Source organism: Anser anser (genome assembly GCF_964211835.1).
Source record: "Anser anser genome assembly, chromosome: 4".
NCBI classification, from domain to species: domain Eukaryota; kingdom Metazoa; phylum Chordata; class Aves; order Anseriformes; family Anatidae; genus Anser; species Anser anser.
Window position 1 is genome coordinate 74171279 of NC_139724.1, and position 27001 is coordinate 74198279.

Below are 27001 nucleotides of genomic sequence, written 5' to 3' on the forward strand. Positions count from 1 at the left end.
TTAGTTAATTAATTAGAAGAGCATAAGAGACTGGCAGCTCTAGAGAGGCCATTTTAGAGCTACCTACTATATCCTCCATTTCTTGTTCCCTGCCTAATAAGTAAAGATTTTTATTTTTTTGGTAGTGTCCCAAAGAATATTATGTTACAAGTGAAAGTATTGCACGGGGTTGTATGAAGGTGTGTTGGGCATAAATGGCAGTGTTTTGTATAAGGAAGCTGCATGGGTGCCTTTTGTGGGGGGAGGCCACAAACAACCCCATGCTGGGTTAGTTAGCTCTGAAATGGCTGGGAACACCTCATCCAACACCAAACTTCAGGGGAGTCTGATTGCATTTGAAAAAGGCAGTAACTGCTAAGGGATGATATACAGAATGTCTCATGGGAAGGGGGAGAAATAGAGGAGAAAAAGAGTCTTGTTGTGGGGAGGTGCTGTGCAGTAGTGGAAGGGCCTGGTTCTGAGGGGTCTGAGGCCTGCGGGCCACTTAACTCAGAACAAGAACACCCTGAGGGGTTCTGGCTGTTGGGGATCCCTGCCAGGGACATCCCTGAGGGACTAGGGCCTGCAGGGGATTGACCCAAGCTGGACCAGGAAAACCTTGAGGCACTGTGGCCTATGCTAGAGCAGAGGGGCAGGAAGAAGCAAAGAGCAGTGGCAGCAAGGAGGTACAGACACAAAGTTACTTTCTGTCCCCAGGCTCCTGTGCTGCTCATCGCCTTCCAGAAGGGACTGGGAAGGACTGAGCTCCTGCTGAAAACAAGGCAAGAGGAGGGGAAGAAGGGTGTTGGACTGGGGATAAGCTGGGAAAAGGGGGAGAAAGTGCATTTCCTGAAGCGTTGTTTAGTTGTTTTTCTTTATTATTATTATTAACCCTCCATACTCAGCAAAGTAATTAGAAGTTTACTAATTAGTAGTAAGTTAAGTGAAATGCCTGAGTTGAGACTGTTGCCCACTGTTGAACGATATGGGTAACACCTGGAGAAGATATGCCCTGGTGTTAGAGTAATTGTTGGTTTACTAGGTGCAAACAGTGTGTAAACAGGTGAGAAACAGTTTTCCTGCCTTTATGTTAAGGCTCTGATGGTATTGAAAGAAAAGTGTATGACAGTTACGTATTCAAACAGTGTTAAATGCATTTCACAGAGGCAAGGGGTGGAATGGGTAGAAATAAATTGGAGGGTTTCAATAGAAGGAGGAGGTAGGAGTGGAGATCATGAACTGCCCTGTGGCAGTCACAGTGCTTCCAACACTCCTCATCTTGCTGTGCTAAAACACAGCAAGATGAACCTTTTCCATCAGATGTGGAATTATTTTGACATACCATAAGCTAAGCTGACTGTAAACTCCAAATCCTGAGATGTTTCCATGAGTTTGTTTTTTGTTTGTTGTTATTTGTTTTTAAAACAACAAAAACAGTTGGCATAGTTGCTGCAGCTGACCTTTTGGGAGTGGGCTGTTTTAGAAGTGCATGGTTGACTTGTTGTCCCCATGCCTCTTTAGCAGTAGCTCAGATTAAATAATTTGGACTGATTAATGAAACCTGACAAATTGGTGTATGTCATGCCAGGTGACCTGCGTGATCTCTTTTTATTTAGAATCTTTGCTGTTCCACAGAAGAGGGGAAAAATTCTCTTACTTTGTTACAAATTCTGACATGGCCACTTGTGATGTGACACTGTATTAACATGATTTGATTATAGTCTTACATGGTCATTTGATACAAAACACAGAATTAGTGTTGGATTTTTGAAACTGGAGAGATATATTGCTAGACTGTCAAATTTAACATAGTGAAAGCTTTATATTTAAAGCTTTCTTCGTAGGGACATCGCTAATAAAATTACTGCTTTGTCTTTCAAGTCCTTTCAAAACTTATTGAGTGAATTATTTTCCAGATGGGAAACGAAAGTCTGTGTGGGGATAATAGAGCTCCCAGATTGTCATTCTGATCAGTGCAAAAGTAATTTATAATTTACGCTAGATAGAGGAAGTTCAGAGAGGTTAGTAGTAATACAGTGCAACTTGCTATATGTCATGCTGAACCTTTTTCCCTACTGTGTGCTACCTGGAACAATTTGGCCCTTGAGGTCCCATATGTACAAAGTATTTCTGTGCTGGGTCATGTAACAATTTGTGCATTTGCAAAACTTTGTACAGTGTTATCTATTTCTCGTTATAAGAAAGCCATTTTCTACCAAAAATGTAATGAAATAAGATGGTGGCAAGGGAAAAATATGTTTCAGTTTCATATATATGCATATACTGGAAGTCATTCTTAATTTTTTTTGAAGGCTATGGAACTGAGTTAGGAGAGGAGAAATATATATATAGAGAGAGAGAGAGAAAAAAAACCTTACTCCAACTTGTATATCTGACTCAAATGAAAGTAAGAAAAGCTTGACATTTTACATGAAAAACAATTTAAGGATTTTGTTGCAATTTGGTTTCATTGAAATAAGGCAGGCTGGTAGTCTTTGGTCTCAAAACTCTGTTGAGTCATTAGAAAATACCTTACTTTTGAGTTCTGGATTCTGGAACAGATCAAGACTGCAAGTAGTTATACACTTTTACAAAAATAATTTTGTAACACTTTCATCTTCAGCTTGGGACAGGGAGAGAATACCCGGAAAGGACGCTTCACATGAAAAGTTCAGAATCCTTTTAAACCTTCTTAGGTTCGTGTCCTACCAAGGCATCTAAACAGTAGAAAACAGAACCGAACCCTTTTTGTTCCTTGTAAAGCAGCTATTAATTTTATGCCTTCAAAATCAATGAAAGGTTTGTAAGGAAAAAAATAAATGATGACCATGTAACCAGTAACCTGAATTTTGAGGAAACAAAGGACAGATTAAGGACAGAATAAGTTTCTTCATTCTCCAGAGGTTTTCAAAGTTAATGCTCAAGTGTCAGATATTCTGATATTGTAGTTAAAAATAAGGATGAGCCTTCCATTTTTTTTGTTATTGCTTATAAAAACATGATGTTATTTAGGGTAAAGAATCCTTTGCACATGGAAATCTATGGTAAAGGAAGGATACATATTTTTCTCCAGTTAGGTATTTTAAGCATCCTAAACATTTTTATTATTTTAAAATTAAATAGATAAATAAAATATATACTATACTATAAATATATGCTATCCGTTTGTAATCACAAATGTTCTTTGTAACTGTACGTCATCCACACATTCTATGTTACTACTTTTATGGTGAAAAAAATTGCAGAGACCTCCGATTTCTACAGCCACTGTTTTTAGGTTGACTGGAACCTGATGTTTTATTGTAGATAATACAGTGATGTCTTTGCATACACTCTGTGTAAATGTCTGCCTCATCACTGAAAGTAATGTGCAGCGTGTATCCAACAAACCTTTTTATTTTAGAAGATTAAATACTGCTACAAATCTCTTCCCTGAATTTTGTGAAACTGCTGTACAGTTTTGTGTGTTATTTGTTCTGTATCCATTTAGAAATTCTTGTGGACTTAGTTTAAAAAAAAAAATCCTGAATATATTCAGGACATTGTGGAGTCTGTCTCTGAAAATTCAAGCAAACACTTTAAGATTCAGGTTGCTGGCTTAAGTCCTGTAGTAGAAATGCAAGTGATGTTGCTGTTGTGGCAGAAGAATAAGGGATAGGAGGTCACAAGAACCTAAAAGATCTTCTTAGGTAATTCTGAGGTCCTGCCCTGTTATCTAATCTAATGCATGCCCCAGCATCAGAGTTAACATGCAGGTGTACCTACATGAAGGAGCAAGCGGAAGTCTGAGGGTCTCTTTTTGGTCCTGTGCTGTTTTTGTGAATACTCGCAAAATATAGGAACATTAAGATTCATTAATACTCTTGGATTAATTAATAGGGAGTTAGTTGCAAGCTGAAAATTTTTAAGCCTTAATTGTGAGCCAACATGAGGATGACTTCTTTGTGGCCATTTCACAGCTTGCTCTGTTCAATTGCCTACTTCTGTTGGTGTTGAGGAGCTGGGTAGTTCTGATTCATCTGTCATTTTGTTAGGGTGCTATTTTATTTCTTTTAAGATACAACCTTGTTACTTCAAAACTGCTGCATTTCATAGGCAGTCAAAATGTGTCATATATTTGGATTTTCAGATCCCATTTCCAAAGCGAGTGTGTTATTGTTTGAGGTATTCTTTGCCCTCAGACATGAGATATTGTCAACATAGTTACTAAAGTGACTGAAAGCTACAACACAATGATATGAATGACGTTTCTACAGGCATGAAACTTAATTGAGTGTTAACTGGAAAAAGCATTAACATAAACTTGAAGACCAGCAGTTATGAGTCGGATGTTTGAGGTTCAGATTCAGCTACATGCTTCATGAGCTAAATTTTCTGCTTTAGGCTTTTATACAAGATAATGCAGGATTGTTGAATTGTATATGTTCAAAATGTGTATATGGAGGGGTTCATAATTTGTCCACTAAACTTCTCATGGATAAAAAAAAAAAAGGGAAAAAAAATAGTGAGGAAACCTAAATGCAGTAAAACTTTAATCCAATATCCATTGAAGTTAATGGTCAGATACCATCTTCATCAGTGGATATGGAATTATTGATGTATTCTCTTGCCTGTGAAAGCTCATGGCATTTAATGTTGATGTTACACATCAGTGTGTTATCGGACAAGTTCCTGTTTAGCAGAGAGAACTTGCAATTTGGTCTGGTGGAAAGCAGTTCCCAGGCAGTTTCTTAAAATAAAAAATTGAGTGAGCCATTTCACTGATTTGCTGATTTATTTAATCATGCAGAAGACTGCATTTCTGTACAGATTTCAGATTTTTTCCTTTCTACAGTTGCTACAATGCCAGGGTCAGGAAGCCTAGAAATGCATGCCTTCCTAGCAAAGAGCAGCTCAGCATTACTTTCCTCTGAACATCTTATAGTATTTTTATTTATTTTACTTTATTTCTCATTTTATTTTTTCCCCAAATGCAAGACATCATCTTGTTTGTACAGGACAGGTGGGGGTGGAGACAGAGGAAGCAGCTTGAGCCAAGTTGTTACTGAAGCTTTTCAGCAAGACAGAATATGTTTTCTCCGACAATATTTTGGTCTTTTTAGAAGTGACAAAGCAAAAAATGCACGTGTATGTTCTCCCTCTAAAGTATAAATATAAGAAGGGAATCTTAAATTGTACTGTTGTTTAGTAATAAATTGCGGCACTCATAAGCCTCAGGGCTTGTATCTATTCATCACTGAGGTACAGGAGACTATCTCGTGAAACTTTTTTTTTTTTTGGCCTTGGGCAAAAACTCCTTTGTCTTCCACCTTTTTGGTAGGGTTATCAGAGTATCAGAGTAGAAAATGTCTTTTTTTTTAATGTTTGCAATTGATTTATCTAACAAACAGCTAAAATCCCAGATGAAATTTTGGATTCCAGTTAATCCCCTGGGTCTTTTAGAAGGAATGTGCTTCTCACAAAGGCCTTGGATTTTATTTTATTTTTTTCAGAATTGTTTTTAGGATTCTTTCCATCTGTTTTGGAAGGTATGGATATAAGATCTTGTTCTGCATTAGCACGTTTTACTTCTTGAATGATTGTTTATGAAAAATATTAATGTACCATGCAATTTGTAATGGGATTTTACACTACTGTTGTTGGCTGGGTACGCTCCAACACTGAAGAGCCTTGCTATGGTGTTGGGCAGGTTTCAGTGAAAGCCATTTCCAAGCTTGCTTGCAGTACAAGCCTTAGAGTTATTCTGGTGTTTTAAAAGGTGCATGGATAGGCTGGGCACTCTAGAAGCTTTCAAGTAGTGGGCTGAAATGCTTGATGTTATCTTGTGTTTTTTGAGTCACAACTTCCTGTCTTCTGAAATAATTGTTGATTCCTAGGAGTTTCAATAGAGCTACTAGTTTACTCTTCAAGGAATTGTAAATAGGAAGTTCTTGTTGGAATGAGAACTGGGTGTCCAAGACTGCTGACTGGAGCAGCAAGAGCATCAGCAGATCTATAACCAGGGGATTTAACTTGTGGGTGAGTTTAAAGGTTTAAATCAACCCTGGATACTCAGACCTCTGGTTCTCCTGTATGTAGCATATAGTTAACTTACCCTGGTGCTGTGAGGATGATTAGCAACCATTTCCAGTGATCTAGAGGTGCAAGAACCATTTTTCTATAGTAGTGTTGTTGGAAAGCTAGCTGTAATTCTGGCCTACTGAAGTGCCTAGCCCCAAGATACCTGCAGTCCACTAGAGTGCAAGCAAGTACATCAAAGCTGATGCTGAGCTCTGGGAAGGAGAGGGAAAAGCCAACGGCTTCACCTTACCAGTGTGTGCCGTGATAATTTATTTATTTTTTGAGCAATAGCTGTGTCATGGCTGATGGATTAGGGCTGACAGGCTCTCAAACAATTTATCCACCTTCATGCCCTTGTTTCTAGACTGTCTGAGCCTGGTCCATTAAATAAACAATGCCCAGCCATTGTATCCAAAGAAGCAGGCTGGGGGATTGTCTCTCTCTCTAAATGATAGGATTTGAGAGAGCTGCTGACCTTTCAGGAAATCTTGGTCAGGCTTTTAATTTGGCTCTTAATGCTGTGAGCTGAGAGGTTGCTTTTATTCCTTCTGACTTGGAAGTTTTATTTTGATCCATTTCCTGTACAAGGTCTCACTTCCACCACCATGACCTGCCATCTGTTTGATGTCTCAAACACCTACAGAAGAGTGTTATCACACTAACAAGGAAGGACACAGAAAAAAAGGATCCGGCGGAAGCGGGTCATCCAGGATGCCTTCTCTGGGCCCCCACAGTAGGCAAATTTGTTTCATTTAAAAGTTCTGAAAGCTAAAACAGGATTCTGTCCAAGGCTGTATGTTCAATAAAGAAACTGCCACAGAACAGTGTCACACACCTCTTGTCATCCCTGTTTTCCACTGACAAGATGTTACTTGCTGGAAAGGGACACACAGATCTTAAGGACACAGATTTTTGTCTAGATAATAAAGTGTAGCTAGTCGAAGGATTGGAAAGTAGCTACAATTGTCTTTGCTGTACCCAGAGAGGAATAATATCCAGATGTAGGAACTGGCTGGGAATGAGACTGAAAGGCACTAAGCTTAGTGTTACAAATGAGGCATTTCTGTCCAAATTAGAGAAAGATGAGCTAAGGGACAGAGAGAGGTGCAATAGGGTGAGAGAGACCTTGACCTGACATAATAGCTTGTGGAAAATTCAGGGCGCGTATGTCACTGCAGTTCATGGAGTTGCTACGAGTTCAGACGTCTTAAAGATTTTGGACAGAATATCAATGACAAAGGCCTTAAAGGGGTTACACTAACCTGGTTTACATGCTTAAATTATAGGAATGGATAGGCATGCATGAATTCCCTAGAATACATTCAAGATATTTAAAGTCCTTAACTGAGTTTGAGAATAAATTCCCATTCTTAAAGGGACCCATTTTGCAGTTAAATAACTTCCCTTAATATTCTTTCTTCTGATAAAATGCATTTTTAACTAGTCTGTGATAGAGTTAAACCACAACTGGTAGGTGGAATCAAAGACAAATCAGAGCAGTGAGTGGTGTTTTGTACTGCCTGTCTACCTGTGGCTTGTCTGGGTGCTTGAGGTTCAGCCACAGCTCCTAGCCTTAGCTTTGCTCTTTTAGTTGTTTAACATAACAACTCATTTCTGAAGAGTTCATCTGATGCGCAGTAGGAATGAGCAGAAAAACTTTGGCATAGCTTTCTGTCTTTGGTTAATCTTTTGATGGGCTAAGCAGGGCTTACAAATTGATTGCTCATTGCTTATTTGGCTGATGCTTTGCTGCTGTGTTAGACTTAATTTGGATATTTAAACTGTAACCTTTTTCTGGGGTACTGTATCTTTTTCTTTGTACTGAGAATGTAAAAACCATGAGCATGGCAAAATGATTAGTCTGGTACTAGAATAGTCACAACCACTGACTTGGGAACCTTGCTCATAAATAATGTCTGGGGAAATAGATTTTTGTTTGTTTTTTGCAATAGAGGGAGATCAGAACAGAGAGAAAAATCCATTAAAGCCTCATCAGTCTAGAGCCTTCAATCCCTGATGTTGTTCTTTCAATTTTGTTTTAGTGTTTGTTTGTTTTTAAAAAAGGGTCTTGAATTGAAGATTGAGATGACTTCTGACTTTGTCACAAAAGAAAAGGAGCCACATCTGGGGCAAAGTACCATATGTAAAATTATTTGGAGCCACAGCTGGGACAAAGTACCATATGTAAAATTATTTAAATGGCAGTTTGAGCTTTACGAAATGGACTTACATTCTTAATGATGGTATTTACATGTAACCAGCTCAGATAATAATTATAGTAAATATTAAATATGTCCTTGTATTAGAGGGGAGTGGAGGGGAAATCATGTTACTTTTGGCCTTTTGAAGAAGCAAAGTTGACCAAGGGCTAAGCATAATAAAGTGTTTTAACTAACTCTCAGCAATAGATGTCCCTGGTTTATCTGAGACTATTATAACCTATGGTGTGTGTAGCAGACTGGCTTATTAAGGTAACAAATTAATGCCCTACTTGACTTAATTGTCTTTTTATTATTATTTTATGATGCACTTGTTGAGAGATGTACCACTATTCCAGTAAATCACTTCACAGTTGGTAGCTGTAGATGTGTTGGACTTGTTAGAAAGTAAGCTTTCAAGGGAAATGGGTAAGGAGTTTAATTAGTTAAAAAGGTAGTCAGGTAAAACATGTAGTTTATTTTGTATTTGGTGATACAGCACTTACATTTATTTTAGCTCCTGTTTCAGTTAGATTTATTCATGAAGAATTGGAACCCAGAAACAAACTACAGATATGAATGCTGCTGTTTACAAAATGAACACATTTAAACAGTATCTTACCCACCATTGATAATGAATGCTGGAAATGACTCTTTGTCTTAATACATTATAGAATAATAAAGAAACCCTTTCATTTTAATTAATGGAGTACAAATACATCTTAGTATCTGGCAGAAAGTAACCTTCATTTCAATTTATCTTAACATTACCTTGCAGATTTCACACTGACAGTGGCAGGAATCAATTAAGCCCTCTCTTCTGGCCAAGTCATGAGTGGGTTTGGAAAAAAAGTAGTGTTTTAGACTTCTGAAGTGGGGGGTTGCCTTTCAGTTTCAGTTGAAACAGTTTCATCTGTTTCAGCTCTTTTCACCACTGGGCCAAAGTACTAAAAAAGCAACACCCAGTAAAGCACTTAAGAGGAGCAATATGCAACGTAGCTATACCTAACTTTTATGCACCTGTTTCTAAAATGAGATTTGTGATGCATACAAATCCCTATTCAGTTGAGTCGGAAATACTTGTACACCTAAAGTGAGCTATACAACATCACAGCAAATTAAGTAGAAATGATGAGAGAGAACAGCGTGCTTTATTCAGTGAGAAAGAGAAGCCAGTGTTACAGATGAAAAATGTGTAAGTATGAAATTGCATGAGATGCGTGTGTTTAAGAAAAGTAAATATTTTCTTCTCTGACTTAGGTGCTTCCTCAAGCTAGAAAACTAAATAACTCTCTTGGTTCCAGCAAACTGGTACGCTTCTCTGTAAAGATGCATATCTGAGCGGAAAACAGTAGCTGTCTTGCTCATCTCTTGAACATCAGTTGGCTAGCTAAACAGTTGACAGGGAGGTGGATAAAAAAAAAAATATTGAAATTTGAAAAAACAAAATAGAAAACAAATTGGTTGGAAATACTCTCTGCACTTCTTAATACAACTAGATCACTGTGTAGCCAACAGTGACAGGACTGTGGTGCCACAGAAGTACCCAGGATAATGATTCTGTAGAACAGGAATTCAACTGTTCACTTATGAGGTTGACAGTGCACTATCTACCATCAATTCCCATTGTAATCTAAAGGCTGTCCAACGTGAACTGTTAAACTCCCTGGGAGAGGACGTGAGATTTGTGACCTCTTGCACTTTTCTTCTTCTAAGGCAAATCTATGTACCAAAGAGAATCACAGAACAGCTGAGGTTGGAAGACACCCTTGGAGATTGTGGAATCTCCGTCCTCTGCGATACTCAAAGCTCAGTTTGACATAGCCCAGAGCAACTTGCTCCAGGTGACCCTCCACTGGGTAGGGGAGTTGGGCTGTACAACATCTCTGGACAAACCTGTTCCAATTTTCACTCACAGTAAAATAAAGAAATAAAAAATCCAAATTCCTCATGTTTGAATTCTCAACCAAGTCTTCCAGTGATACATACAGAATCTGTATTCTGTATTAGCATTAGCAGCAAGAAAGTTTCCATGTGACAGCACTCAGAAATGTCTCTTCCTTCCTGTTGCACATTGTGGTATACGCAGAGTGGAAGCAGCCCTGTACCAACTGTGCTGTGGATATATCAATAAGATTGTCTACTCATTACATTGACTAATGCAAACTGAACGGTTAGTCAAGATATGAGTCAGGATTTTCTCATTACTAAATTAATCAATTGTTACATCTAGGCTGAACTTTTCAGCCAAAAACGCTATGCAGAAAACTGCAAATTCAAATTAATGAAGAAATAACTTCTATGTCAGTGCTGACAAGTAATTTCAATTAGAAGATATGACCTTACAAAAATCTGAGATAGATTGAAGTATCTAATTTAATTTTGCAATTCCAGTCTCTAAACAGGAAGCTTATTTTTTTTAATCTTAAATTTTTAATGATCTATAAAGCCTCTCCTTTGGTCCTCAAACTTTGAGTAAATATGGTCACAATGAAAAATCTGTTATTTTTGCAATGAACCATTGTTTACTTTGATCATGAATGATCTATCTTATATGCACTAAATTATATTTGAAGAATTGGTGAGTATCACTGGTCAATATTGTGGCAGTGTCTGTTAGTTTCCAGTCATGGATCTGAACTCTGTTACACTAGATGTAATTCAATCACAGGAAAAAAAAAAAAAAAAGGAGAGAAGAGCTTGTTGCACCAAAGATTTGACAGTCTAACAGTGTTCTTCAGTAGGATGATGTATAGGTCTGTAATGGCACTTAAAAATAAAAAAAGGTTTTGGCCTTCACTGAACATTGATCTCTCATGAGTAATAATTTTAGATAGTAGGGACATTTAGATGTTATGTGCAAAAATGCTTCTTTAAATATATTATAGGTATTTACTAAGATTACAGCCAGTTAAACCTTAGAAAGCTGGGGCAATCCGTAATAACTATAAAGAGTAATTCAGGACTTCAAAAATAGTGATTGTTTTCTTGGGAATAGAGTGAAAATATGGAAGGAATGAGGCTAGGGATGGGGAATGTGACTTGGAAGGTAAGATGATTAAATGCAACTAAAGGGAAAGTAAAATCTATGTTTCTGTATGTGTCTTACATACTTCACCAAATGACTGTGGTCGTTCTGAGTAAATAGCTGGTGCTTACCCTTGGTGCCAGAGTTGTATAAGGGGTCTTAGTTCAAGTGCCTCATGATAGACCTCATTTTGACATACAGATAGCTGAAATAAAGAAGGGGGTTTTCTTCTGTAGGTTGTGCAAAGGCATTATATCTCACAGGAAAAAAACCTGAAACACAAATGTAAAGTGATTTTTGTGCCTGTTGATTTCAAAGGATGTTTTCATGTCTGCTGTATGTTTTATACATCTTTACTGTCCTGCAGTCACACAATGAGCTTTGTATCTAAATTCACTCTAATATCAGTAACAAGGATTAGTGTCATGGGAAAATATTAGAGATGGGATAAACTTATTGATTTAGTCCTGCCCCTGCAGTGTTGTTCTCACACGCTGTCCTGTCGTAGCTTTTGTGACCTGTGGTAAGTTGTCAGTTTCTGCATCTAGACTGCTACAGTCTTCTGCAGCAATTTGAAAGCTAGCTTTTAGTATTTCTTGGTCGTGACTGAAGCACAACTTTCAATGTGCTTTAACTGTAATGAGAGCCTATGTGGTGTAGGGTATAGCTGGTGAATTTCTTGTTGTTAAAGAATCAGGGCTGTAGCTTATATTTGAATGGAAACCCCAATACAAGTTGAAACAAGAACACATAAATGACCAGAAAATTTCCCTGGGAAACTGGTCTACCTGATAATGTAGCCAGAATGCAAGGAGCCTGACTCAGACTGACAGCTGCCTCTCCTGGCTCCTTAGAAACTTTCCGTTTGCTGTTTTTCATGCTCATCTATTGTTTCAGCTGTCATCCTTCCTCTGAGCTGATCTTGTTATCGCCACTGGTGGCTGACTTGGCTTCCTCACAATTGCCGATGTGCTTGCCTGATGTAGGAGAGGTGGGGAAATGAGCTAACTAAGAAAGAGAGTTTTGAGATGTACAGCTGGGCCTCTGAAATGCTGTTACTGTCAGACTGCCTGCTGGGATGCCTTCCCATCTGAAGGAGTGGGAATGAAGCAGCAGAATCAAAATCAGCAGGACTGAGGTAGAAATAAAAATGTACAGCTAACCTGGACTTCCCTTCTGACTTGCATTCATTTCTTTTGCATCCATCCATGCAGTAAAATCCTGTTTTAGCTATTTATGGATAAGCCAGAAGCTGCAATTATCAGAATTCCTGTAAGAATGGAATTAGTTCATTTACCCTGTCTAGACTACCTTAATTTCCTGATGAATTCTTGTGACTCAGGCCTCATCCTTTCATTGGCTCCCAGCTCGTTAACAGACCGCAGCATCTCACTGTCAGCTTAAGATATGTTACAGACCCTATTGCTAACTGAAACTTTCACAACCAAAGCTATTTCTCCCATGTTGGTTTATGCAGGTATTTTCTAACAACCTCTACAAGTGCAGAAACTCCTAAGTGGATATTACCCAGGATCTTCATTTTCTGTCTGTATACGCCTCCCCTGTTTATGGTCTGCTATTAAGTGATTCTTGATATAGCCACAGGCATTTTTCATTTTGGCACACAAAACTTGCCATTTGGTAGTGAAATCAACAAGTCCTATGTAGTAGCATTCCCTGATATGATTGACTCTAAGCTGCTTTTGCAAGAAGACGTAAGAAAACCTTTAGAAAGGTTTAGTGAAATGACCTGTTCATTCAGAGGTGGTTTTTGCTTAATCCCCATTAGAATTAGCTTAGACCCAAAAGCATGTCAGTTTATAATCTTCTCAGAGCTCCTGCCATCTCTTTTTAATATTTATAACTCTGAATATTCCTGTTATCCATTTAAATGCCCAATCATTTTTTAATCCAGTTAAACCTAACAATATCCTGTGGTAAAGAGTTCCAAAACTGAGCATTGTATTATAAACTATTCACTTTTAATTTTTAAATTGCCCATAACAGAGGGTTTTTCCTTTTTTTCTTTTTCTCACCCCCCTCCAAAATGTTTGGATTAAATATGAACCTGGAGCAAAGCCTGACATCAGAAAAAAAATGAGCAAGTAGTTTGGAATCAACATCTGGAACACTATGGCTGTCTCTTTTTTTTTTTTTTTTTTGCATAAACATTTGGTCTTTCTGAATACTTATTTCATCTGATGATTTCAGTCTTTCCTAGCTCATTCATCACCAAGAAAAATATTCTAAAAAGGGGGAAAAAAATCTGGAAGGGAACTCATGAATAGGTGAGAGCAAAAGCAGAAAAGGCATCTGCCCATTTCATGGTATGAAAAGGAAAGGTCAAACAGAAGAAACATCTTATTTTGTCTTTGTACACCTGTCTTGTTTCTCAGGTTATCTTGTAACGCTCTCATCTCTGCTCTGCAAAAGCAATAGGTAACCACAGTTAATGTTCTAAACTCTAGCTAAAGGTTATAAAATAAGGTATTCATTTCAATAGTGTCAGAAATCTTTCAGGAAAACTATGCTATTCTGTTGTTTTTTTATAGGGCTGCAGAATGGACTGAGGACACTAGAAGTAGTGTGTCCTGTTTTGTTAGCATTGAGCATAATTCTGCAGTGTGAGTGTTGTCAGACCAAAGACCACTGTGGCATAGATAGGAGTGCTTGTGTTTTCCTTAGGTCAGTGTTAGGCCTGCCTCAAGATTAGTTACATTAATAACTTACTACAGTATTGTCAAAATGAACTCTGTCTTCAGATAATATTTTGGTGAGGATATACTGGCAGCAGTACCTTCTTGCTGTCACTACATCACTTCATACTTGTGTTTAAACACAAATACTTTATTTTCAAATGTTAAGCTAAGCATCAACCTGTAGTTCTCTATATCCACGCTTCTCAGAGTCCTCATTTTGATTGACTCTTAAAATAATTTTTAGCTAATATTCATAGAATATCTTCCTTAAATGTGAAGTAAATGGAGTTTGTTTAGTTGAGTTCCTTACCAAGACAATCCTATATAAAGAGGCCTGGCCTGGAGAAAGAGTGGTGTGCAGGTAATATATAAAATACATATACATGTATGCTATAATGCCATTCCTATTTGAAATTAAGTCATTCCATAGTTACTAGATGATTACATAAAGTCTAGTTCATAGAATCATAGAATGACTCAGGTTGGAACGGAACTTAAAGATCATCATTAGATGGCTCCTTGCATCATTCAACCCCTGCTAGATCAGGTTGGCCAAGGCCCCATCTTCTCTGGGCAACCTGTTCCAGTGCCTCACTACCCTTACAGCGAAGAATTTCCTCCTAATGTCTAATCTACATCTATACTCTTTTAGTTTAAGACCATTCCCCCTTGTCCTATCATTATCTAACCAAGTAAAAAGTCCATCTTCATTCTTTTTGTAAGTCCCCTTTAAGTACTGAAAGGCCACAATGAGGTCTTCTGGCGCCTTCTCTTCTCCATGCTGAACAGCCCCAGCTCTCTCAGCCTTTCTTCATAGAAGATGTGCTCCAGCCCTCTAATTATCTTTGTAGCCCTCCTCTAGACTCCCTCTAACAGCTCCACATACTTCTTGTGCTGGGGGCCCCAGACTTGGATGCAGGTCTCTAGGTAGGGTCTCATAAGAGCAGAGCAGAGGGACACAATCACCTCCCTTTACCTCCTGGCCACTCCTCTGTTGATGCAGCTCAGGATGCAATTGGCCTTCTGGGCTGCAAGCACACACTGTTGTCTCATTCTGAGCTTTTCATCTATCAGGACCCCCAAGTCCTTCTCCGCAGGTCTGCTCTCAGTGAGTTCTTCTCCTAGTCTGTACTCCTGTCTGGAGTTACCCTGACCCAGGAGCAGTACCTTGCACTTGGACTTGTTCAATCTCATCAGGTTCACATGGGCCCACTTCTTAAGCTTGTCCAGGTCCCTTTGGATGGCATCCCTTCCTTCTTTGTTATCGACTGCACCACTCAGTTCCTCATATATGAGAGAATAATAGAAACTTTGAAGGCATTTTCTGCTGCATGAGTAACTGTTGTAGGTATAAATTATGAGTTGGAAACTTTTTTTTTTCCTGTGGAAGTTCCCTGACTATGCTGATAGCTCTTGTATCCAAGTGCCTTCTCGTAGTTTAAGCAACATAATTAACGTTGGCTGTGTATCTATTGTTTCCTCTTCTTTTATTGAGAAAAATGCTTCAAATGGAGTATCATGGTTTTGTATAGTTTTGAGTATGCAATTTTAATGATAAACATTTTGTACCTTGAGCAGAAGGTAGTGGGTATTGAGTGATTATTGACTGTCTACAGGCAGGTTTAGGATAACTCAGCATGTTCTGTTATTTTAAGGTGACTTGGGAGATGTCCTATGAGCATTATTAAATACTGTTAAGCTGCTTTCGCCCTGGAAAATTGGTGAAACAATGACTAAAACTGACAAATATAAATCTGTTATCAAAATGGTTACAGCAGTGTGAGTGATTTCCTTTAAGTAATGCAAAATAGATGGGGAGAGAGGGGAAAAAACTGTACAGACTACAACCACTTACACAGAAATTGGGAATTATGAGAGAATGTCCCTGTGTGCATTTTGAACAAATGACATTAACAGCCAAGCGCTTAAGACTTCCAATCCTTCATGCCTGATGCTCTTTGTACAAACATGTCACTGTTTCCCAGGCTGGGAAGAGCCATGTGTCTAATTCCCTGTAACTTCACATCTGTTCAGTGTTCATGTGTTCCTACAACTTGTACATTGATTGCTCTGTACTGATTACTTTCATCTTTCCTAGGGCTACCCTTTTATTTTACTTCTGTTTTCCTTTGGCAAACTAGACATTAATTCTACCACTTCCATCCTGTCACTGATTAACTCTTTTTCTCCAAGAGGATTGAACCATACTGCTCGTATGGGTGAAGCATTTTCACATCTGCTTTCTCAGAATTTTCCCTTCTCTGGGGCACATATTGTTTTCCTAAAATATTCAAACCACTCCATTTTATGGATCTGTTGATGATCACTTAGTTTTTCTTTTGCGTATGTGTGTTATGCCCTTTGAAAGAATCAAAAACCAAAATAAAAATAATATAGTTCTGTTAATCATGTGTTCTCCCCATTCTCTTGTTATCTGTGTACTTAATGAAGAAATTTGGGTTAGGAAAGAGCAGAGTAGCAACCTTCTCTGCTGTAGCAGGTCCATAAGACCTTCTAAGACATGTTTACTTAACGCTGTAACATAAAATACAACGTGATCCTGGTAAACAAATTGAATAGTAAGATAAATTCAGTTATGAGGGGAAGAGGTGGAAAGAATTTTAAATTGGTACCCCTAAATTCTGGAAGTTACTTATTTGATAGTATTTAATTGCTGTTTATGACAAAATGCACTTATTTAATATTAAAAAGTGCCAAGGGTTCTGCCATTATCCAGGCATTTTCAGAACTCAAGGTTAGTGTTAAAGTTGCTTATTGATTTCCAGGGTCAACTCTAAGTATCCTTCGGGCTACTTTCAATGTCTACTTGTATTTTAATGTCCAGTTAATAGAACCCATTTTAAGGTCAACACCCATTGCCTCCTACGAGAGTGAGATGAAGGGAACCCATTTCATATACAGTTGTTAAGACTGTTTTTGTGTTCTGTACGGCATGAGCTCATACCTACGTTTCTATCAGCGCACTAATAAGGTCTCTTGTTTTTAACATCTTTTCAAGAAACTTATATTACCTTTTTTTTTTTTTTTGAGAATTAACCCTTCTGAGAAATGCAACAAGATAAGAATTCAATAAGGAGACAGAATTAATGGTGACTAAAAACTTATTTCTTAGAAAGGGTAACACTATGAGATCCAAATCTGCTATGAATGGAGGGGGAAAAAATAAATTAATAATAATAATAAAAAAAAACTTGTTTGCCAGCTTCTTCTGCAGTAAAACCTTATAGCCCACATTTAGTTAGTGGTGTTGACCAGCAAAAACCCCTAATCATTTTTAAGTGTCTAGTGAAAAATACAAGACTAGAATGCCTGATCTTGAACTTTGAGACATGATTTCTTTTAAAACAAGTCACATCTCTAAGCTTTTTGAATCTTTGCCATATTCCATTGCACATTTTCTCTACAGCACTAATTTCTAAATTTCCTTTTGAATATCTGGTCTGTGATCTTTTGTTGCATATATCTCAAATATTTGGCATGAAGAAAATTTTTAAAAGCTGATTTTAATTTACTGATGCTGCATTGCTTAGATCAATATTATTGCCTTTGGAAGCTATCTTGTCATTAGATTTGCCAACCAGAAAATGGGGATCACTAAAAGGCTTTACTTTTTAGTTCACATTCCTAATAAATCTTCTATAAGTGTAGATTATGATTCAGCATTTTAGTTCTTTTGAAGTAGCAAAGATATTCTCTGGTATTTCACAAGAGTCACTCCGTCGTTGCCTTGCATGATCCTACAGGGTGGGATTAAGCAATTGTGTGTTTTGCACTGATTCAGAGCCCAATATTTTACACTTTACTCATGTAAACAGATACAGGAGGTTTAATGTGACTACCCATAAATGAAGCAAGCTGAACTTGGCCTATAACTTTTTATACAAGTTGCTGTCTTCTCTTTTGTATATTTCACTGTCTGAATACCATTAGCCAGTAAACATGTTTAGGAAAAAAAGGCCATTTTCTACTTAAAAATTCAAATTTGTCACTTCTGTTACAGAAAGAACGTTCCCTAGCTATTAATCAAAATTAATGATTGAATTAAAATGAGCAGATGCCAAGATACACTTCTGAGAACTGCCTCTGATTCTTCTTTCAATTAACCCAACTACTACTGTTATTTTTTTCCATTACCTGCATTCTCAGATCATGTTCCCTTTTGGGATGTCTTCTGTTAGTTTCCTCTAACTGTAAACTCCCTAAGCACAACTTGATGAAAGAAGGGGAATGGGAGGAGAAAAATTATGCAAGTTTGTTGCACCTGTGTTCCTACAGTGCTAACTCTGAGTACTCTTTGCTATAATGATCAGGATATAATGAACAAGCAGATTATGCTGATGTATAACAAAGTAATGGAGTCAATTCCACACACACCCCCCACCCCGAGAAAATTTTTATCTTGAAGTTATCCTAGCCAATAAATGTTTAAAGTTGCATGAAAGCTTTTCACACTAATTTTATGGATTTGTCTCATAACAAACAAATTGATTTTTATGCTGGTAGCTAACAATTTGCTGTGCTTAATATAGTCATATTTGTAATGAATACCTTGAGTCCTGTTTTTATACTTTTATTGCCTTCTAAATATGTATTTTTTGGTGGAGGAGGAAGATAATTTTTACTGATCAATTTCTAAGCATGAAAGCATGACTGTGAAATGCTAACTTCTCATGGATATTCCACATCTGCAGAACTAAAAGGAATTAGCAAGCTATAAAGAGCAAATCTTTGCCTTCTTCAAATCCAGCTACCATCTATCTGGTGCTGCATTTGAATCTATAATATCCTGGAGTTTCCCAATAGATCTGTAAATGTCTATATACATTGTGCAAACAGAAATGCATAGCTCTAAGGTTAAGGAAATATGATTGTTAATGATGCCCTTCAGAGCAGTTATCATTTCTTCCAAGAGTTATTGGACTCTAGGCGTTCCTATGCCATATGGACATGTATACTTCATTATGAAAATTCCAATAGAAATATCACCATCTTTTCTTCAGACATTTTGCCCTGAAAGTTTTAGATAATCTGTAAGGTATTAAATCACATATCAGTAAATATAGCTTGTAATTTTTCTCGTTGCTTAAACGGGTTAATTCAGTTGCTAGGTTATTATTAAATTCTGGAGCTGATAAGTCTTTTTTTCTCCCAATTTCTGAATTATTCCAGTGACATAACAGTGAAACATTACTCTTAAAATGATTAATACTTACAATATTAATGTGTATATATGCTTTTTGTGTATATATACCTTTTTTGTGTATATACACTCTTTTTGTTTTGTTTTGAAACCAGGATTCTCAGTCTATAGAAGTTTAGCAACAACAAACTTCAGATGGCTTAGAAAATGCTGGGGACCTGAGATGTTCCTTTCTTTGCAGTCGGTGTTTTGCTACCTGCCATGGTGATTCATGAATTGCCGTGACTGATAGAAGGGGTAAATTACAGATTCTTTATCACCATACCACATAAAGTTGTTTTCTTGGTCTTTGGCAGATGCACATCTAAAACTTTTAACTCTGTCTGGAAAAGATTTTCAAAAAGATTGTGTCATTCGCATAAAGCATTCAGATCTAATTACAAAGATGCTCAATGTAGTAGCAAAAACACTGACTTCTTGGCTTCTGGTTCTTAGGACAGTTATTCAAAATGCAAGTCCTATTACAAACTTAAGGTGGTTTCTCCTGCCTCTCCACTACTCCTGTCTATATAGACCTGCTGCAGAGTATCCCACAGTTTTGCATCTAAATATACTGTCACTTTACAGAAGGCTGATGAGCATGAGTAGTGGACTGCATCTCATATGGCAGCCCATCTAGAAGATAAGTGTTAATTTCCACATTGGTTACTTAGCCTCCCTCTGTAGCCAGCAGTGAATTGGATTTCATTCCAGTAGCTCTCCCAGAGATGTTTGTGAACAGTGAGTGCTTAGCTCGTTTCAAATTCACGTTAGTCATCTGGCCAAGTCCTCAAAGTTCTAGGACCAACCAGATTTGAAAAGAAATGTAGCCAGGCAAGCAAAGTGATTGTTGTGGTCCTGTTATTCCTGGTGGTCCTGTCAGAAGCAGCTCTCTTCACCAGCAAATTATCTTACATTGGCTGATTTGTGGTAACTGATGCTTTCATATTCTTACCTGCTGTGTATAATTTAGGACCTTCCACTTAATCTTCCTTGGAGTGCTATAATACAGAGTGCTGACCTTGCTTTAAACTTGATAGGGACAAGAAGCTTGGGGAGTCTCTCTGGCAGAGCCCAAATTCTTCCTGAATACTAGCAAAAGTGATTAAACTCTGAACTGTTCTGTCTCTGTGTATGATCTATGTGCTTCATGCTTGATACTTTCTCTAAATGTATCAGCCCTGATGAATTAGTTTTGCCCTTTCATATTGACTTTTTTTTTTATTTATTTGTTCCTGAAAGATAGTCTACTTGCTGCATCTGGTTTAAAATTAGGACATAACATTCATTTAATTTTGTTGTAAAATCAGTTATAGGCATATCTAGATTGTTTTTACTATATAACATTTCTCTTTTGAATGGTGATGTGAAGTGTGTGTGTGTGTGTGTCATAGGCTCACTAATAAAGGGTTGTGGCTTTGTCCAGTCTTTCTCAGCAGAAGCAAAGGATTGTGCCTTTTGCCTTTTAAGTTTTAAAAATTTACGATGGTCAGAAAGATAACAACTTACTCCTGGGTTGGACAGAAATTAATATGCCTGTTTTCTTCTCAGTTCCAAGTAACTTCTCTTTTCTTGTTGTTGTTGCCCCTTTTCTAACAAGTTTTCAAGATTCACATCCACAAGTCATTGCAGGAAGGGCACACTGATTGAAAATTTGATAAATTACTTCTTGTGATACGATTTAGCTTTCCAAATGTTCTTCATTCCACCTGCATTTTCCCCCTCTCTTGCTCCTTATGTTTCCTTTCTATCATCACCAGCTGCAAGAAATGCTTTTTGGCTCTTGACTCCAAGATCTGACCACTTAAAAGCACTGCCTTGTAGTCTGCACATTTGTTAAAATACAGTCTTCACTTTTACTATTTCTTTGCTGTTCATTTACCTCTGTGTCTGTGCAGATGAGTGTTCCACTGTTTACTGTTATTGAAATAGGAATAAAGTCATTAATAATCTGACTTGATTTGGAAAGGACATGTTTGCTTTAGTAATTCTTTTGTTTTCTTTCTCTTTTAATTATCTAGACTTCCTTTGGGTGTTGGATGCTACCAGGGTGAGTCTAAGAGAGTTCAGCTTACTGTTGTGTAGCTTAGTCTGATGTTATGCTACTAATTATGATACTTACACGTCAATGGATTCAGAAAGCTGCTGGTGACCATGAAAGAATGGAGTTTTTCTTTTACAATAATTAATGTAGTTCAAAGAACTAATAGCACGGTTCTTAGGACTGGATGAAGAAGTTATGTATTTCTTGGCCTCTACTTTCTTCAGGTAACTGCTCAACCTACTTGGTACCTGAAACAGAAATCCAACAGTTAACATTGATATTAAATGCTAAAAATTGTTCTACTCACTTTTCTTTAATAACTTCTGATCCCTGTTAAATCCAATATAGACTTTTTTTTCTGATGAGTAGATATCCTGTTAGTGTGGATTACTGTTTCAGAACTGCATACTGTACTAACCTCAGAATTAAATTTCTTAAATTAGATTCCAAAATACTCAGATTTGGGTAGAAGTTTTTTCTTCCTTATGCTGGGAATGAGTCAATCACCAAAGCACTGACTGCTGTGGAATTTTTGGGAAAAGTCAAATAAGAGAAACAAAGTTCCTTCTCCATCCAGATAACAGTATCTCAGTGATCCTTTTTTTATATAAAAATGAGTGTTGCCTCAAAATACTTGATTTCTTGAGACTCCTACTTTCTCTCTCATTTCTGTTGCAGAGGTGGGTGCATTCCAGTGTTGCCATATAATTAGTTTGCCAAATTCTTTGAGCTGAACAGAAGGGTGGAATAGCTACAAATTAATCTGCATGAATGAAGACTCCTATCAATTTCAATCAGCATTCATCCCATGAAACAAATGGAGCAGTATCCAGTGCTGAGCATTAGAACTATTCAAGCACTATTCCTTCTGCTAGCTTGTCCCAGAAATAATACAGGGCTTGCTTATTCTAAGATATTAATCTCTTCTAGTTGTAACACTTGATGGTATACTTTGTCCACACTTTAGAGAACTCTGAGGCATTTTTAGAGGTCGTGGTTCTGAGCCTGAATGCACATGTTATTAACATGTTTAAATCTCAAACATTCTTTTGGATTCCTCTGGAGAAGGAGGAGAATCTTTCTATGGGTAAAAAGTGAATAGTGGTAAACAACAGAAGAGGCTGCCTATGGGAATGGACAAAAGGAAGACCGAGAAGACGAAAGGAAGAAATAAAAAGGTATTTGAAAAGGGGCAACGGTCAAAAAAGAGATGATGGCAGGGAAAAGAAAAGTGAATTTTAACTTGTAAATGTTCATGCAATGATAGTCAAATGTCCAGTAGAAATTTTTTGATTCCTGAAGACTTAAGGTAGTTACATTGTAAACCAAAATGCCAAATGCCTTTGTCATATTATAAGGATGGGATTTTTTAGATTATTGAGAACAAAGAACAAATTGAAATTATACTGTAGATGAGAGTAAATAAGCAGATGAAAATAACACCTTATATACCAGAAAAATCTGGATTTACAGTATCTCCCATGAAAGAGAAGGAACAGAGCTCAGGCACAACAGAAATTCTATACTGGTTGTGCTCAGTTAAAAAAAAAAAAAAATAGAATTATCTCCTTTTCTTCAACATGCTATAAGTCTTTCACCTGAAGTTATGACAATATGCTTGAATTAACTACGAACTTTTTCTTCCTTGGAAAATGAAACGACAGATCTTTCTTTTGTCATAATGCTGAAACAAGTGAGTGATGAGACATTGAGTCTTCAATCTCTCTTGCCTAATATTACCTTACAGGGTTTTTCCAAATCCTAGCCTAAAGATATCATGAGGTAGATTCCTGGATATCTCACTACTGTGTAGTTCCTGGCAGTTCAAACACTACTAGCTGGTGTATGCTCTTCTTGTGAGCACAGTTCTGAGCAAGAAAATATGGAGTTGTTGTATAAAGTAAGTATTATAGATATGAGTTATTTATACACACTGTCAAGCTGGTTTGGCGAACAGCAAGAGGCAGAGGAACATATTTTATCTCTGGAAATCAAAGAAATACACCAGTGCTCTCTTCAGAGTGGAGAAGCACACTTCTCTACTCATCAGATAGTTAAAAGAGGCTGCCATATGCTCAGCTATGGGCATTGTATCTGTATTTAACTTTATGTATCTGCATACCCTGCCTATGGCAGGGGCGTTGGAACTAGGTGACCTTTAAGGTCCCTTCCAACCAGAGCCATTCTGTGATAAGGAGCAGTAAATCTTCTTGTGAGTTGCATTTTTTCCCCCAAATGTTTATTAATCCTTTCATATTTTTTTCTTTAGAATACTATTGGGGCTAGGGGTGGGGAGTGGAAAAGAGGAGCAAACTGCAAGATCATTCAGATGAAGGAAAAGAGGGATATTCAGAACTGTAATAACAAGTTATAGAAATCATAGAATAGTTGGAAGGGTCCTGTATAGTTGGTTTGAAATGCAGATCTGCTTAGGCTGGGAAGAGCTAGTCTGAAGTCTGTTCTGTAGCTGATTTGGACCCAAGGACTGTATTTGCAATTTTGAAAATCCAGTGTGTGTCCTTATCCCCTAACCTACTGAGTGCCCTGAAATATACAAGTGTGAATGTTCCTTCAGACAGCTTTGGATAAATAGCTGAACAGAATGCCTTCCTTCCTGTTTTGACTAGAAATTTCAGTCTCAAATACTCCCTGCCTCAGCAATTAAGGATATTCAGTATATGCCATGAAAGACTTGCTGGTGTTCCAGTGGTTACAGCTCTCGCATGAGACAGGGAAGACTTTCAAGCCTCTGGCAGTAAATAGGGCAGAGAATGGGCTTTAATGTGTGCCCCACATTGTGGTAAATGCTTTGTGCCTCTTCTGAAATAGGCTTTTTTTTTTGACCTTGTAAGACCTTAAATTAATCTGTGTGTAGACTAAGAAAATGTTCACAGCCTAGGAGAATCGTTCCTCACCTGACTTGACATTTGAACTTTCTGTGTCTCCCTTCTGACTCAAAGAATACATGACCTGAATATCTGCTGTGGGTAGGAGACTCCAGGCGTAGTTAGCAAGGCTAATCTAAATGCCTTAAGCTTTCAGTTTAGGAACTTACTACTCCTTGTCTGGCAGGAGTCCAGCTAACCCTGCCCCTTCTGCATTGACTGAGTTAATAGAATTGATTCAGTTGAGTGTGGTGGTGCCACAGGTGCCATCTTGCCTCTCATAATTGAACCCTGAGCACAAAACTGCAAGGTAGTAAGCTCTTTTGCTAGAAATAACAATTACTTAGTGTTGAATTCGTTTCCTTTTGTAAGAGAAATTTTCCAGAAGTAGGATGAAAACAGGAAATGATTTTCAGATGGCAGGATGACAAACAAGTAGCAAGTCAGCTCTTTAAGCCACTACTGCAGAATTCATTTTTTTCTTTAGTGTTAAATATGTCAAGTGGCAGGCTTTCTCCAGCTTCCATTAACTGGTGTTAAATGGTCTCATTAGAAGAAGGGGAGGTCAAGAAAGAAACTAGAAGTGAAAACTGTCATAGCTCAAAGCTCCTGGTAATGCATGTTACAGTAGAGAAACCAAGCATGCTCGCTCCTACTGACATTTTTATGTTGCTTAAGAAAAAATGGAGGAGTGTTGATTCTTCCTTGTTCCTTCTTCTGTTGTGCCAAGAAGATTCAACTGAAATGTAGATGGGAAGGCTCAATCTTCCCCTAACCTGAGGTCAAGGTAATGAGGGCATGACCTTGTTGGCTAGAGATAGAGATTTTAAAGCACCACAGCCTGGTGCTGTATGGAGAACCTCCTCTACCAGCAGCCATACTCTGCTGCAGGTGGAGTTTGAGATGCAACATATCCTACCAAAAATGTAATCAGGTAAGGTAGGCTCTTGGCATGTGAAGTAGTGAAACTTAGAAAATGCTCTGATTATATTCGATGAGCACAGAAGGCACAGCATCATGTCAGGGGAGCGGGGAATAGAAACTATTTAGGTATGAAGTTCCATTACTGCACTGTAGTACTGTGTTTTCATAGTTGGACTGAAAACCTCCTCTGAGCATGTTCGATATCAGTATTTGTATTTCTCCAGCTTTTGGCACCTTCCAGTTTCTACCAGATAACTGCGCAGATATGAAACAATGCCAAATAGAACTGAATCAGTAATTGAGTGAGCAGTTCTTTCTAGTCCTTTCAGTTCTTGCATTTCTGTTTTGGGGGAAGAACAGCACAATGACAACTTTTCTTCTCCAACATTCTCTCCATTTATCTCAACAACATTTTCTTCTCCATGTTTGGTAATCTTGCATCAGGGTTTCTTTTCCTTGTAAATGATATCCAGCCCTTAGATTATCTAGCAAAGAAATAAGCCAGGACAGAATGAAGTATTCTGTATTAAGTTTCATTTTAGTAAACCTTTTTCAATGTCTGTCTGTAATGGCAGAGCTTACACCCTTTGTAAAATGTCAGAATGATGATAGTTCCCCCCCCCCCCCCCTTAAAGGGAGAATCAGATTTGTTTAACACACTAGCAAGGATGCTGAAATTCTTCTAATTACAAGTATGCAATGAGACAATTAATTAGGAGAAGGAAGAAATATTTCCCTAGTTTCTAAGGAGAATTCACTAGAGTTGTGTGGCGTTTTCTGACGATAATTCATGTTGCTAAACAGCTTGCGGTACAGGATAGTTGGAGTTTTCCAAAGATATGTGCCTGTTTTGATGGAAGCCTCCCTGGAGGATCTCTCACTTCAAATCTGTACTAGAATAAGCCACTTCCTGGTTGTTAGGACACTCTCCAGGTATTCGGCAGATTTGCCAAGGGTTAAGCACAAGGATAGATAATTTCCAAAGATTATAAACCTGTCTAAACTAAATGAATCAGAGGGAATTAGAGTCCAAAACAGCTATGCAGATATAGCTATATATAGTCATGTTTTAGGCTATATAAGTACCTTTAAGAATCTGACTGAATTTGCAAACTATCAGGATTATGTATGTTGAAATAGACAAATTTCTTTAAACATTTATATGCTATAGTACTGTGTAATAGCCAAAGTTGGATTGTTCAAGGCATAATGAGAATATTTCTTGTGCCAAAAATAATATTATCAAAGTTGAAAATGTACATTTTGCAAACAAATTTGTTTTCATTTTACACATGGGAAATGAGTCAGGGATTAAGTTATTTCTTCCATATGCAAGAAGAGTAGCACTGATGCTAATCAAACTATGTGAAAGTGCCAACACGGTAGCAGGATCACCCTTGGCCCAGTAGTTTGCTAACAGTAATTTGAACCACTGCTCCCATCCCATGCTTGTTTGTTTAGTGCATTCCTCAGAGGGAAAAAATAAATAAAAATAAAAAAATCCATGGATCACACCTTTGAAAGTAAGAAAACCGAAGGAGAGGTATTCAGGTTAATCTTCCCTATAAAAAGTTTCAAAAAGCTTCAGTATTGATCTCATTTTCTTAATTATTTCAAAACAAAAATTTACTACAAGCTGAGAAGACTTTTCATCCCTATTTGGAAATAACTGAAATGGAAAATATTCAGCAAGTTTGAGACTTCATTATATTTTTTAAATTCATTGATGCAGACAGTATCCAATAATTTCTGCTGAGTAGTTCAGGGGAATGGGCAGAGAATGAACTAGCATTTATCACAGTGTTGGCTCTCATGTCCTAATCAAATAATTTGTCCTAATAAACTTTAGTTTGAGAGAAGCTCAATTTTTTCCTATCCTGTATGATCAACTGATGTATTGCAGGCTTCTCAGTTTTATATACAACCAGGAAAATAAAAGCTTTCCTTTTACATAACTTTTATTTCAGGAATAAGGGTGACTGAT

The 27001-nt window shown here is 37.5% G+C and overlaps 1 long non-coding RNA gene across 1 annotated transcript; it reads left to right on the forward strand.

The window, feature by feature from the left end:
* Nucleotides 1-46: 46 nt before the first annotated feature.
* On the forward strand, nt 47-26779 carry LOC310898678. Its single transcript, XR_014583530.1, has 4 exons — nt 47-179; nt 697-761; nt 21186-21214; nt 21887-26779. It is a non-coding gene; the product is annotated as an uncharacterized lncRNA (long non-coding RNA).
* Nucleotides 26780-27001: the final 222 nt, after the last annotated feature.